Source organism: Macaca fascicularis, chromosome 8, assembly GCF_037993035.2.
Source record: "Macaca fascicularis isolate 582-1 chromosome 8, T2T-MFA8v1.1".
Classification (NCBI taxonomy): domain Eukaryota; kingdom Metazoa; phylum Chordata; class Mammalia; order Primates; family Cercopithecidae; genus Macaca; species Macaca fascicularis.
In genome coordinates, this window is record NC_088382.1 from 77,383,436 (window position 1) to 77,397,584 (window position 14,149).

The following is a 14,149-nucleotide window of genomic DNA, read 5'->3' on the forward strand; positions in this document are numbered from 1 at the left end:
CAAAGCACTAACACAAAAAATGGAACCAAACAACATGTGGTTCCTCATTTCTTAGATGGATATCATCAAGACACCAGTTCAGGCTGGTTGTCTGACTTCCCCAGCATGATTAAGCTCCAGTTGCCCATAGTGGCACTGGGCAATGAATTGGCTGCCCTTCCTTTCCTGCCTCACTTCCCTGTTTATCCGCTGGTGTTTCTGGGATCACCTCTCAAAGAAAGTGCCTGTACTAGAATCCTTGCTTTGGAATCTGCTTCTTGGGGAACCCAAACTAAATACTAAGCATATCTAGCTAATTAATCAATTCATCAAAGATACACTGAATATTTACTCTGTGCTTGGCACATTGTTCAATGCTGAAGATTCAGCGCAAACAAGTTAGGCATCCTTTCCGTTCTCATGGAGGGTGTTGAAGCAGGTAATAAAGGCATTAAGCAAATTACAAGAGAGATGAGTATTACAAAGTAGTGGGTGAGGGAAGGCCTTCTTAATTAAGAATGAGACCTGAAGAATGGGAAGCAGTTTTCCTAGAGAAGAGGGTGGGGAAAATTTTCCAGGCACACAAACCCACTCCCAGATAAGGATGAACCTGGTGCTTTGGGAGATCGTGAGAAAACCATATGACTCTTGCAGAAAGAGTTGGAGGAAAATAGCTGAGGTAGATACTTTACCTTCAAGGAAAGACTTGATGTCCAGCTGTGGAGCGCATGGTCGGCAGACAGTCTACAGCTGTTAGCTGGTTCAGGTCGGCCTCAGCTCCTCAGAGCTGCCTTGACCAAGGTCACGCCCTTTCTAGAGCAGCCTGCATCTGGTGACCAAGCAACAATGGGATATAGAGGCCCAGCTGTCTGGCCTTATGGGGGACATTCTTCTTTAAAAATTTTAAGCATTAATATATTATATACTAAAATTTAAGAAGAAAAATTGGTTAACATGCTGTATTTCAATTTTTTTTCTTTCAGTAGTTTTTGGGGAACAGGTGGTTTTTGGCTACATAGATAAGTTCTTTAATGGTAATTTCTTTTCTTTTCTTTTTTCTTTTTTTTGGGGACAGAGTTTTGCTCTTGTCTCCCAGGCTGGAGTGCAACGGCACGATCTCAGCTCACTGCAAGCTCCATCTCCTGGGTTCAAACGATTCTCCTGGCTTAGCCTCCCCAGTAGCTAGGATTACAGGTGTGCGTCACTGGCTAATTTTTGTATTTTTAGTAGAGACGGAGTTTCACCATGTTGGCCAGGCTGGTCTCGAACTCCTGACCTCAGGTGATCTGCCTGTCTCAACCTCCCAAAGTGCTGGGATTACAGGCGTGAGCCACCGCGCCTGGCCTTTAGTGGTAATTCCTGAGATTTTGTGCACCTGTCACTCGAGCAGTGTCCACTGTACCCAATATATAGTCTTTTATCCTTCTCCCCATTCCCAGCCCTTTCCCCAAGTCCCAAAAGTCCATTGTATCATTCTTATGCCTTTGCAACCTCGTAGCTTAGCTCCCACTGTTAAGTAAGGATATATGATATTTGGTTTTCCATTCCTGAGTTACTTCACTTAGAATAATGGTCTCCAATTCCATCCAGGTTGCTGCGAATGCCATTATTTTGTTCCTTTTATGGTTGAGTAATATTCCATGATATATATTATATGTAATATATACCATATATAATATATACCATGATATATGTATGATACATATCAATATATATACCATAATATATATACACTATATATAATATATAATATATACCATAGTGTTTATATATAATATATAATATATGCCATGGTGTGTGTATATATAATATATATACATCATGGTATATATATAATGTATATAATATATATACCATGGCATATATGTTATATATGTAACATATATATCATGGTATATATTATATATAATATACACACACATATACCACATTTTTTTCATCCACTCGTTGATTGATGGGCATTTAGGCTGATTCCATATTTTGCAATTGCAAATGTGCTGCAATAAACATGTGTGTGCAAGTGTTTTTCTCATATAATGACTTCTTTTCCTCTGGGTAGATATCCAGTAGTGGGATTGCTGGATCAAATGGTAAATCTATTTTTAGTTCTTTAAGGAATCTCCATACTGTTTTCCATAGTGGTTGTACTTGTTTACATTCCCACTAGCAGTGTAAAAGTGTTCCCTTTTTACCACATCCATGCCAACATCTAGTATTTTTTGATTTTTTTAAATTGTGACCATTCTTGCAGGAGTAAGGTGGTATTGCATTGTGGTTTTGATTTGTATTTCCCTGATAATTAGTGATGTTGAGCATTTTTTCATGTTTGTTGGCCATTTGTATATCTTGTTTTGAGAATTGCCTATTCATGTCCTTTGCCCACTTTTTGATGGGATTATTTGTTTGTTTCTTGCTGATTTCTTTGAGTTCCTTGTGGATTCTCGTTATTAGTCCTTTGCTGGATGCATAGTTTGTGAATATTCCCCTTGTGGGGGACATTCTGACGGGCAGTAGTCAACCCAGAGCTCCCGGCTGAGTTTGCTGGGTCTACAACACAGTTCAATTACTTCCTCAGTCCAGTCCTGCTTTGGCCTACTCCCCTTTGCAGGTGTTGATTCTTGATAAACATCTTGCCTCAAACTGTTAAAACCTATTCCCAGAGAACTCTACGTCCCATAGCAGTGAAACAAGAAGGCTTTGTATCATGGGTGATAATATTACCAAGTATCTCCTAAAACGCAACAAAGGTGAGGGCTCTTATGTCCTGAGAGGGATGGACTATACTTTTGGGGAGCAAGAACAACTTCGGAGGCCGGGCGCGGTGGCTCAAGCCTGTAATCCCAGCACTTTGGGAGGCCGAGACGGGCGGATCACGAGGTCAGGAGATCGAGACCATCCTGGCTGACACGGTGAAACCCCGTCTCTACTAAAAAAATACAAAAAAAACTAGCCGGGCGAGGTGGCGGGCGCCTGTAGTCCCAGCTACTCAGGAGGCTGAGGCAGGAGAATGGCGTGAACCCGGGAGGCAGAGCTTGCAGTGAGCCGAAATCTGGCCACTGCACTCCAGCCTGGGCGGCAGAGCGAGACTCCGTCTCAAAAAAAAAAAAAAAAAAAAAAAGAACAACTTCGGAGTCCTCACTGAAGGATTTACACATAAGTTTGCAACATGTAAGTTGAGAGATTTTTGAATTCAGAGAATTCAGGGGGAGTAAGGATTTTTGGAGTATAAACATTTTGGGGGTACATTTAAAATGCTTTTTATTAAATTAGCTGGGTTTTTATTAAATTAGCTGGGTTAGCACCTATAATCTCAGCTATGTGGGAGGCTGAGGCAGGAGAATTGCTTGAACCTGGGAGACAAAGGTTGCAGTGAGCCAAGATCGCACCACTGCACTCCAGGCTGGGTGACAGAGTAAGACTCTATCACAAAAAAAAAAAAAAAAAAGGCTTTTTATTCTTTGTATGTATTTTTCTAAATTTGTCTCGAGTGATACCATTTGTATATGGTTATATAAATTAACTATATTAGTAATCTGGCTATTTGGATTTATGTGTTCTTTTATCCACGGGCTCTCCCAGGACTGTGAGCAAAATGGAACATCACAGAAATACTTTTTCCATAGAGGATAATATCAGATTCCATACTGCTGGCATTTAAAATTTTATGTTCTGTCTGGGCAGTAGACTTTTAAAAATATAATTAGATGCTACTCCAGTGGGTACTTTATAAAGCATTAAAATATTAAATAACTTGATGAATGTTTAACTTAGCTGGAATGAGGGTAACTACATTTCTCTGTCCTTACTGTAAGGTGTACTACTACGATCCAGTCTGCCCCCAAAATACAGATACAGAAGCTCCTTCCCCCTGCTAATGGTCCTGAGATGCTATAGATACCTGTCCTTATTACAGGTATCTTGGAGGACATGGTAGATGGTGTGGTTCCAGTTTCTAAGAGCCAGAGGCTTAGTGATGGTTGTTGCTATCCAGGCAACTGAGCAGTTGCTCTGCAGACCCCACTGAAGTGCTGGAAGTATCCCCATCTGGCACAGCTCCTCACAGACATCCCTTCCTGGGTTCCCTGGCTCAAGTGCACCCTGACTTGGGGACTCCTCTTTGAAGGCAGTCCAGGGATCCCTGACCTAAAGCTCTCTTTTGCCCTTCCTCTAGTCACTTCCTCAGGTTTTGATGCCTCCCCTCAGGCCAGATTATAATCAAATACCCTCCTTTCTCCTTGAGATTGAAAGGACTATCACTCTCTTTAGCACTTTCTAGGTGATTTCAGAGGAAAACAATATATAGTTTAAATTTCCTGCCATATAGCAATATATGGTTTGAATATGTAAAAAATGAAAGCAATTCCATTTACACGAAGTTCTAGAACGAACAAAACCTCTCTGTGATGATAAATATCAGAATAGTGGTTGCCTCTGGAGGGAGTATTGACTGGAAAGAGGCATGAGGATCATTTCTAGAATGAAGGAAATGTTCTTGAAGGGAGTGGGGGTATATGTTTGTCAAAATTTATTGAACTATATATTTAAACTATGCATTTATTTTATGTACATTTAAACAGATAAAGCAGGATGACAAATAGTTCAAAAATGAAAGAGAAATGTCCATGTGAGAATAATTCAGCAAATATTTAGATGTCAAAATGGTTTGGTTTTAAATTTCTGACTTTATTAGGGCCATAATAAAGGCCTTTATTAGGGCCTTTACAGGAAAGGCCCCACTAGCAGCATGTAGCTCTGCTAAGGGATATAACAACATTTTTATCCACAGGCAATGATTTCTTATTAGTCAAGCTCTTTAAATAGAGGAGAAATGTTTGCACATTGCATATGTTTAAAAGTTAGCTAGAACTCACCGCTCTTCCTCTTCCCCTAAGTGGCCTGAGGTGATCTGTGAAAACGGTTTGCCACTCACTTGACCCAGAAAACTCCGCGAAATCATGAAGAGGTTCAAATCTTCATGTTCACTTTAAGAACACCTGTGAAACTGCCAAGGCCATGAAGGCTTTGCCTATATGGAAAGCCACCAAGTATCGGAAAGATGTCACTTTACAGAAACTGTGTACCGTTCCGAAGTTACAATTGTGGAGTGGGTAGGTGCTCCCAGGACAAACATTGTGGCTGGGCACACGGCTGGTGACCCAGAGAGTCTTGAATTTTTGCTGCACGTGCTTTAAAATGCAGACAGTAATGCTGAACTTCAGGGTTTAGATGTAGATGCTCTGGTCATTGAGCACAGCCAGGTGAACAAAGCATTTAAGATGCGCCATCGGACTTACAGAGCTCATGGTCAGACCAACCCGTACGTGAGCTCTCCCTGCCACATCGAGATGATCTTTCCTGAAAAGGAACACATTGAACCAGAAGAGGAGGTTGCACAGAAAAAGAAGATATCCCAGTAGAAACTGAAGAGGCAAAAACATATGACACGGGAATAAATTAAGCACAAATAAAGACAAAGGTAAAAAAAAAAAAAAAAAAAAGGTTACTAGACGAGATTCAGTGCACATTTCTGTAGCTTTTGTCAACAGCTGACCCCCAATGTTTCTACCTACAGAGTGGTCACTAAGTTTAGAAATATAGGCGGCTCTCTGCCCTATCTCACTATGTTAAGTGACCACCAATTAGTGCCTGCACTTAACACAGGAGGAAAGGTCACCTGGAGAGCACCACCACATGACCCCAGGGTGGTGAGGAACTGGTAGGATGATCATACCTAAAATTAGATTGGATGACGTAGCCCTGTGGAGTATGCTGCATGATGGCCAGATCAGAACACCCCTGGGTATCGCGTAAGCCAGAAAAAATTAGGACACGGAATGAAAAGTTGAATTTGAATACTGGATAAGCAACAAATAACTTTTTGTATAAGTATACATATATATAAGTATATAAGGATACTTATATATCCCTTGCATATTTCGGATGTATATGCATGGACCTACTTGCAAGGGACATAATTATACTAAAAACGTATCTGGTTTTTAATCTGAAAGTTAAATTTAATTGTGACTGGGTGCGGTGGCTCATGCCTGTAATGCTAGCACTTTGGGAGGCTGAGGAGGGTGGATCACCTGAGACCAGAGTTTGAGACCAGCCTGGCCAACATGGCGAAACCCTGTCTCTATTAAAAATATCAAAAATTAGCCGGGCATGGTGGCGGGTGCTTATAATCCCAGCTACTTGGGAGACAGAGGCAGGAGATTTTCTTGAACCCGGGAAGTGGAGGCTGCAGTGAGCCGAGATCACACCACTACACTCCAGCCTGGGCAACAAGAGCAAAACACTGTTTCAAAAAAAAAAAAAGAAATATAAATTAAAAAAAATAAGTTTAATTGAGTGTCCTCCTGCATTTTTATGTGCAAAGTCTGGTAAGCATGAGGTACCCTAAAAAGGCAGGCTCCTCCTTGCCACCCACCATGAAAACCAGAGACAAAATCTGACTCAGTGGTTTTCGAACTTTAGCTTGCATCAGAATCACTTGTAGAGCTTGTCAAAACCCAGATTATTAGTCAGAGTTTCTGATTCAGTAGGTCTGGGGTGAGGCCCTGAAAATTTGCATTTCTTAACATTCCCAGGCATTGCTGATCCTGCTGATTCCAGGGGTCATATCTGAGAACTACTGATCTGAGGTGATGCATTACAGATCCATGTGCAGGGATTGCTAGAAATACCATGTTAATGTATCCTGTTCATTGTGATTCTGCCTAGCACATTGAACTATGCATTGCTAATGAGGGACAACACATCAAACATATAATATACTGTAATGTAATAGCAATAAACCATTTATTATGCATAGTTGCCTATGTTTCCAGACTTTGTGGCCACTCTGTAGGGAAGCTATTTGCCTCTGTAGTGAAAGGATTGCCTTTTAATGAGTGTGAAATTAAAATTCCATGTTAAAATTAGAATAGAACCCAAACTTCGATAAACCCATAAAATAATAATATCAGAGAACCTTTGTTAAATTATATACCAAATAAATATTTAACAAGGTGTGACACTCAGGAATTTTATTTATATTTTATTAAACACCACAATTTCCACAACATATTATTTATACACAGAGTGACTATACAACCTCAGGATTTTTGGAGTACCCGGGATGCAGTTTCTACACCATGACTTCTCTAGGGACCTGGTCTTGTTGGAGAAAGATATAAGAGGCTTTTGCTTGTGCTATCCATAGAACTGAAAAATACCGAAATGTTCTAAAGTAACTTTGAAGCTGACATTTCATATTTTCACCATCAAAACTTTTGCATTTCTTTTTTCTTTTTTTTTTTGAGACTGGATCTCACTCTGTCACCAGGCTGGAGTACAATGGCATGATCTCGGCTCACTGCAACCTCCGCCTCCTGGGTTCAAGCAATTCTCCTGCCTCAGCCTCCCAAGTAGATGGGACTACAGGTGCATGCCACCATGCCTGGCTAATTTTTTGTGCTCTTAGTAAAGACGGGGTTTCACCATGTCAGCCAAGATGGTCTTGATCTCCTGACCTCGTGATCTGCCCGCCTCGGCCTCCCAAAGTGCTGGGATTACAGGCGTGAGCTACTGCGCCTGGCTATTTTTTCTTTCTTTTCTTTTTTTTTTTTTTTAACTTTTCTATTTCTTGGCCTACTGATTTGGATTTTCTCTTTTGAGGGAGAATGACACACAGGAGAGACATATATAGGAAAAGAAAGAAATAAAGTACTAGAAATTTTTGCTGAGTGTCTGAGTCCTTTGGCCACTGTTGGGAGATCACTGACCACAAATACACATAGAATGCAAGGACTACTTTAAGAGATATATGTATACTGAATAATTTATGGATGATATGAGACATCTGTGATTTGCTTTAAAATACTGCAACATGCAGCTGGGCATAGTGGCTCATGCCTGTAATCCCAGGGCTTTGGGAGGCCAGGTGGGAGGATTACTTTAAGCCCAGGAATTTGAGAGCAGCTGGGACAATATAGCGAGACTGTCTCCACAAAATTTTTTTTTTTTTTTAATTAGCTGGACATGGTGGTGCGTGCCTGTAATCCCGGCTACTCAGGAGGCTGAGACAGGAGAATCCCTTGAGCCCAGGAGTTAGAGGTTACAGTGAGCTATGATCATGTCACTGAAGACCAGCCTGAGTAACACAGCAAGACCCTGTCTCTAAAAATGAACAAGCCAGCCTGGGCAACATGGCAAAACCCTATTCCTACAAAAAATAAAAAATTAGCCAGGTGTGGTAGCACCGGCCTCTGGTCCCAGCTAGTAGGGAGGCTGAAAAAAAAAAAAAAAAAAGAAAAGAAAAAAAGAAAAAGAAAAGACAAAAAAATAAAATAAAAAGTAAAATACTGAAACAAGCAAAAAGTTGCAAGAGGAAAGATGAAATAAGTTTGGCAAAATAAAATGTTAATAATTGTTGAAACTATGATGGGGTTTATTATGATATACTACTTTTGTATATATTTGAAAATTTCAATAAGTTAAAAAAAGTATAAGGCTTGGCATGTATTCTTACCGCTGTCACTAATAGGACAAGAAACCATACTCGAATCACATAGATATACTGTGCCTCAATTTTTATAAATGATGGTATAGCAATTATTCAATCAGCATAGGTATTGGATTGGCTTACTGTGTAGGGAGCATTCTGATGTTGCTACCTAAATTCCCAGGTATGTTGTTAGATAACTGAAAAGTGTAATGTACTTTTAAAAATTTAAACCACTTTTTATGTATTATTATCCACATTGAAATTATTTGAGTACAAATGCTTGGAGCACAGATCGTCAGTAAATGAAGGTTCCTGAAAGCTTCTCTTTTTCATGCTTAAAAATAGTTATTTAGGTTAGGTATTTGTTGAGATAGCAGCTGCTCAGACTCCTACGTTGAGAATAGGACAGAAAAAAAAATAGTATGTTACACATCTTGGCTCCTTTTATGCTTCCGAGGAAAAAGCAAAGCAACCTTTAAGATTTCTAAATACCATCTGTATCTACTACATGGTTATATTACTGTGTAAATAACATTGTATTATTTAATTTGGACTTTTTTTTGTGGTCAGTTCCCCAAAAGACAGGTAAATATCAAAGGAAAAACTTAAAGGGTAAAAATTTGCAAGCTTGCACGTCTGTTGCTGTATGTGTGCACAAGCATAAACGATTTAAAAATTTTGGACTACAGTCCAGGTGTGGCTGTGTGGCACACTGCCAGAATAGGAAACATAACATCCCTTTTCCTATTTATAGGCTTGAAGCCATGGGTATGGTTGAGGTCCAGAATGACCCGCCACCTGAGGACCTGGAAAATGAGTGCATGGTCACACACTTGGCCTTTAGTGGACTGGTAGACTGCATGTCCCTGACTGTTGCTGAAGAAGCAGGAAAAGCAAAACGACGGCAAACAAGGATGAGATGTGCCTTGCACATCAGTAGAGAAGGGGTAGACACAGGTATGAAATGATAAGTGTAGGGTGTACTAATCCTCCTGAATAGTTAGAAATCGTTTCCTGTGGTTGTTAAGCAATTATCCCCCGCTCGAAGGTGCGTTCAGTGCAGAGGGTTAAAATTCTTTCATGATGTGGCATGTCTGAGCTACCTGTCCCTTTCCACAGATGAGAGCATACTAGAAGGGTTAGTTTTAGAAGAAAGAGTGGAGACATATCCAGTTTGAGACCTACCTGGAATGGCAGGCAGGATGGGAGGGCTTCAGCTGGGGATGGTGATGGAGGTGGGGGAGTTTTCTGAGCAGTGGAAGGCAAGAGAGGGTGCTGGTTATCCAGAGGCAACAGAGAAGTTGCTAAGAGAGAAGCTGCTAAATATCGATGCAAAGCTTACCTTCTTTACAATTTTGCCTGTAGATTACCTTGACAGGAGGCAGTATCAATCACACTGTAGTTACTCAATAAACACTTATTGAACAAATGCACGAATTCCCTTGGGAATTTTTCTCTGGCAGATTGTTATATACTCAGACTGGTAAGTATATCCATAAACTATTTTAGTTTTGTTACTTTATTTATATTTGAGACAAGGTCTTGCTCTGTCGCCCAGTGCAGTGGTGTGATCATAGCTAACTGCAGCCTCTACCTCCCAGGCTCAAGTGATCCTCTTGCCTTGGCCTCCCAAAGTGCTGGGATTACAGGCATGAGCCACCACACCCAGCCCTAGTTTTGATACTTTAGACTTATAAGAATAAAACGCTTATTATTCCAGAGTGCCAAATAGAGATATTTCTTCACATGGAAGCCTGTATTTAAATGACATTCTCCTCCTTTTAGAGGAGATATTTATTGAAACAGTTTTTCTCCAAGTTGACAAATTTGTTAACAGTGGGCTATAGAAAAAAAATGAACTTCCTAATTAGACAAGTAGCTTGTGTGTCTGGTAGTTTGACTGTGAGAAAAGTAGATCAAGGTGGAAACCTAATGATTTCCCCATTGTCAATAAAGATCATAATCACTGAAGATCGCTGCATATTAAAAAAACATTTTCTAACTCAGTGGTGTCTCATCTGATCTGCATACTTTTACTAGACTAGTATTTTTTTCCTCCAGTGACAGGGCTTACCTGCATTCTCTACCTTATATTCTTACGTATTTGTAAAATTTAGAAAACCTTGCATGGTATGGACAATGTGAACTCAGGTTCTTTGCTACTGTTTTCCATGTTACCTCCTTTAATCCTTATAATACATCTGTGATATAGGTCTTGTTATTCCCATTTTGCAGGTAAAAACCAAAGGAGGCCTCCTCTGGAGGGCAAGTTAGAGAGCCAGGCCTGATAATCAGAACATTTTCTTTTTTCTACATGAAAAGCCAAACATACACTTGTCTTATTCTGCTCTACTTTTACAAGAGGAATTACTTTGAAATTTTGAAAACGTCTATTCCATGGTTTACTCTAGCCATTTTCATTGATCTTTTGGAAACAAAATCTTACTTCTTTTTTCCCCTTAGTGTTCTAGAACTAAAGGCACAGATTAAAATCTATGTGATCCTGCAAAGAATGACTGGGCTAAATATAAAATTAGATAGTATGGAAAACTGAGCCATTATGTTCATATTCAACTGCTAAAGGTTTCTAATAAAATATACTGAAAGGGCCTGGTGTGTGGCTCACGCCTGTAATCCCAGCACTTTGGGAGGCCGAGGCGGGTGAAACACAAGGTCAGGAGTTCGTGACCAGCCTGGCCAACATGGTAAAACCTCGTCTCTACTAAAAATACAAAAATTATCCGGGCATGGTGGCAGGCACCTGTAATCCCAGCTACTCAGGAGGCTGAGGCAGGAGAATCACTTGAACCTGGGAGGCAGAGGTTGCAGAGAACTGAGATCACACCATTGCACTGCAGCCTGGGCAACAAGAGCAAAACTCTGTCTCAAAAAAAAAAAAAAAAAAAAAAAAAATACACACACACACACACACACGTATACAGGGGCCAGGCAAGGTAACTCATGCCTGTAATTTCAGCACTTTGGGAGACTGAGGCGGATGGATGGCTTGAGGTCAGGAGTTCGAGACCAATTTGGCCAACATGGTGAAACCCCCCTCTACTAAAAATACAAAAATTAAATATCAGCTGGGTGTAGTGGCACATGCCTGTAATCCCAGCTACTCAGGTGGCTAAGGCAGGAGAATTGCTCAAACCTGGGAGGTGGAGGTTGCACTGAGCCAAGATGCCACCACTGCACTCTAGCCTAGGTGACAGAGTGAGACTCCATCTCAAAAAAAAAAAAAAGTATATGTAGATAGATAGATAGATAGATAGATAGATAGATAGATAGATACAGGCTGAGTATCCCTTATCCAAAATGCTTGGGATGCAGAAGTGTTCCAGATTTTGGGTTTTCTTGGATTTTGGGATGTTTACATATACATAATAAAATATCTTGGAGGATGAGACCGAAGTCTAAATGCAAAATTTATGTGTATTTCTTATATACCTTATATGGAGGTAATCCTATACAATATTTTAAATACTTTTATGCATGACACAAAGTTGTGACTGTGTTTTGACTGCAACTTGTCACATGAGGTCAGATGTGGAATTTTCCACTTGTGGTGTCATGTCAGTTCTCACAAAGTTTCAAATTTTGGGGCATTTTGGATTTTGAATTTTCAAATTAGGGTTGCTCAACCTGTACCAAAAGTTGGTGCTAGCTGATTAAGCAGAAAAGGAGTTTATTATGTGGATATTTAGGAGAGAATGAGCTCAAGCCTTAGAGTTTAGGAATAACATCCAACTACAGGCTGCAGAACTGGCCTGAGGTGTTTAACCATGGCCCCCACGACTGTCCTACAAGCATTGAGGGACATTGCTGGTACCCCCACCCAACACTGCCATTTCCACAGCAGCAACTTGGCCACCATTTTTGCCATCATAAGGATTCTGTATGGCATTTCCTTCCTCAAGTTGCTCTACTTTGTTTCCCTGAAATTTCCTATACTTATTTTTTTTTAAACCCTATATTGATTTCTTTTTATTGTGATAAGGACATTTAACATGAGATCTACTCTCAAGTATTTTTAAGCATACAATCCAGTATTATTAACTATAGGCACGATATTGTACAGTGGATCTCTAGAACTTATTCATCTTGCATAATTGAAAATTTGACCCATTGAGTAGCAACCATCACTCTGGAACAGATTCTTACTGGGAGAGCCTAAGTCATCTGCCTATATTTTGTAAAACAGATCACAGAACTACATTTTTTGGGTTCTATCTTAGGAAGGCAGGATTCTTAAAGCTTCACATTCTTATACGTGACAAAAGCATCCAAAGGTGCTAGCCACGCAGAAATTACGGCAAATGTCCACTACAGATTTTAATTGACAAAACTGGAATCCAAATGGTTCATCCCAAAATAACAATGACTAGTAATTTCAAAATTTCAAATTATTGATTTGAACACTGTAAAAGCAATATATAATCTCAGCAATGAGTCCTAAAAATTCCTTTTTTACACTCCTATCCAGTATCCTACAAACTGCAGCTGCCTGTGCCTCCTCCACTCAAAGCCCCTGAGAAAGCTCCCATTCCTTGTCTAAAGACTCTCTTCTTTCCCTCCTGCTTTCCTCAGCCCTCCTCCCAATTTCCCATGGCAAAAGCTCAAGAACTGGTCTAGTAAGACAGAAGCCACCTTAGAGGGAGGCAGAGGAAAGAGATTAAGGCCGGCAAAACTAGAATTATCTTTAAGAGAAGGGATGGGAAAGGGAGAGACACTGGTACACTAAAAGCTTGTAACCAGTCACAGGATGGACACTTTTATTAGTGATCCTTAAGCACTACTTGGAATAATTGACTGGTCTTAAAACATGCAGAATGCTGTCAGATCTGGGGTTGAAATGTTGATCGTAGTTCCAAGTGTCTTGTATAGGAAAGCAGCTTGGCTAAAGATAATAAATTAAAAGGAGCAGACTCACAGCTATTTTAAAGGAAAGATAAAGACTAGTGTTCACATTTATGAGTCTAAAAAGAACATTAATTTGATTTCAGGTTCCCAGTACAGAATTAATTCTTTAGCAGTAAATTCTACTAAGAGTTACTATAAATTATTGTCACAGATAGTTAGGTGATTCTCAGATGCTCCTAGTGAGCTCAGTGCTACCTCTTTAGGATATTCTCATGTGTCTTCCTTGATAGTTTGTGACAAGCACAATGACACTTCAAATATTCATTCCTTTATGACATTTTCTTGACCCTGACACAAAGCTATTTAACTGTCTACTCACATTTACTGCTCCATCAAATGAAAACTTTACACAATATTTCTGATCAGCATTGCTTGAGATAGACAGCTGCATCTAAATACATCCAGCAACACCATTTCTGCTTAGCAGATATCAGATTGTTTCCCTTAGAACACTGAATACAACTCCAAATTACTGAAGAATTCCATCTAGGATAGTAGGGATTTTTGTCTCTGCCAAAAGGATAGCTGTCACAGAAACACAAGAACTGAACCTAACACCAGTCATTTGGTTATTGCAAATAATTTCTTCCACTGGACTGCTGGCTCACATTCATGGAAGGGCTAGGTATTGCTGCTACCTTTCAGTTCTTCCCAACTGCAGAAGCATTTGCTGTTGAGTCAGTTTGAAACTTAAAACATACTGTTTCAGTGTCATATGGATAGGTCATGAAGCTAGCTTCTTAGTTTAACTCATAA

At 39.9% G+C, this 14,149-nt stretch overlaps 1 pseudogene; it reads left to right on the forward strand.

Moving 5' to 3' along the window:
• Positions 1 to 4,908: 4,908 nt before the first annotated feature.
• LOC102122222 (large ribosomal subunit protein uL22 pseudogene) lies at positions 4,909 to 5,477 on the forward strand (annotated as a pseudogene).
• Positions 5,478 to 14,149: the final 8,672 nt, after the last annotated feature.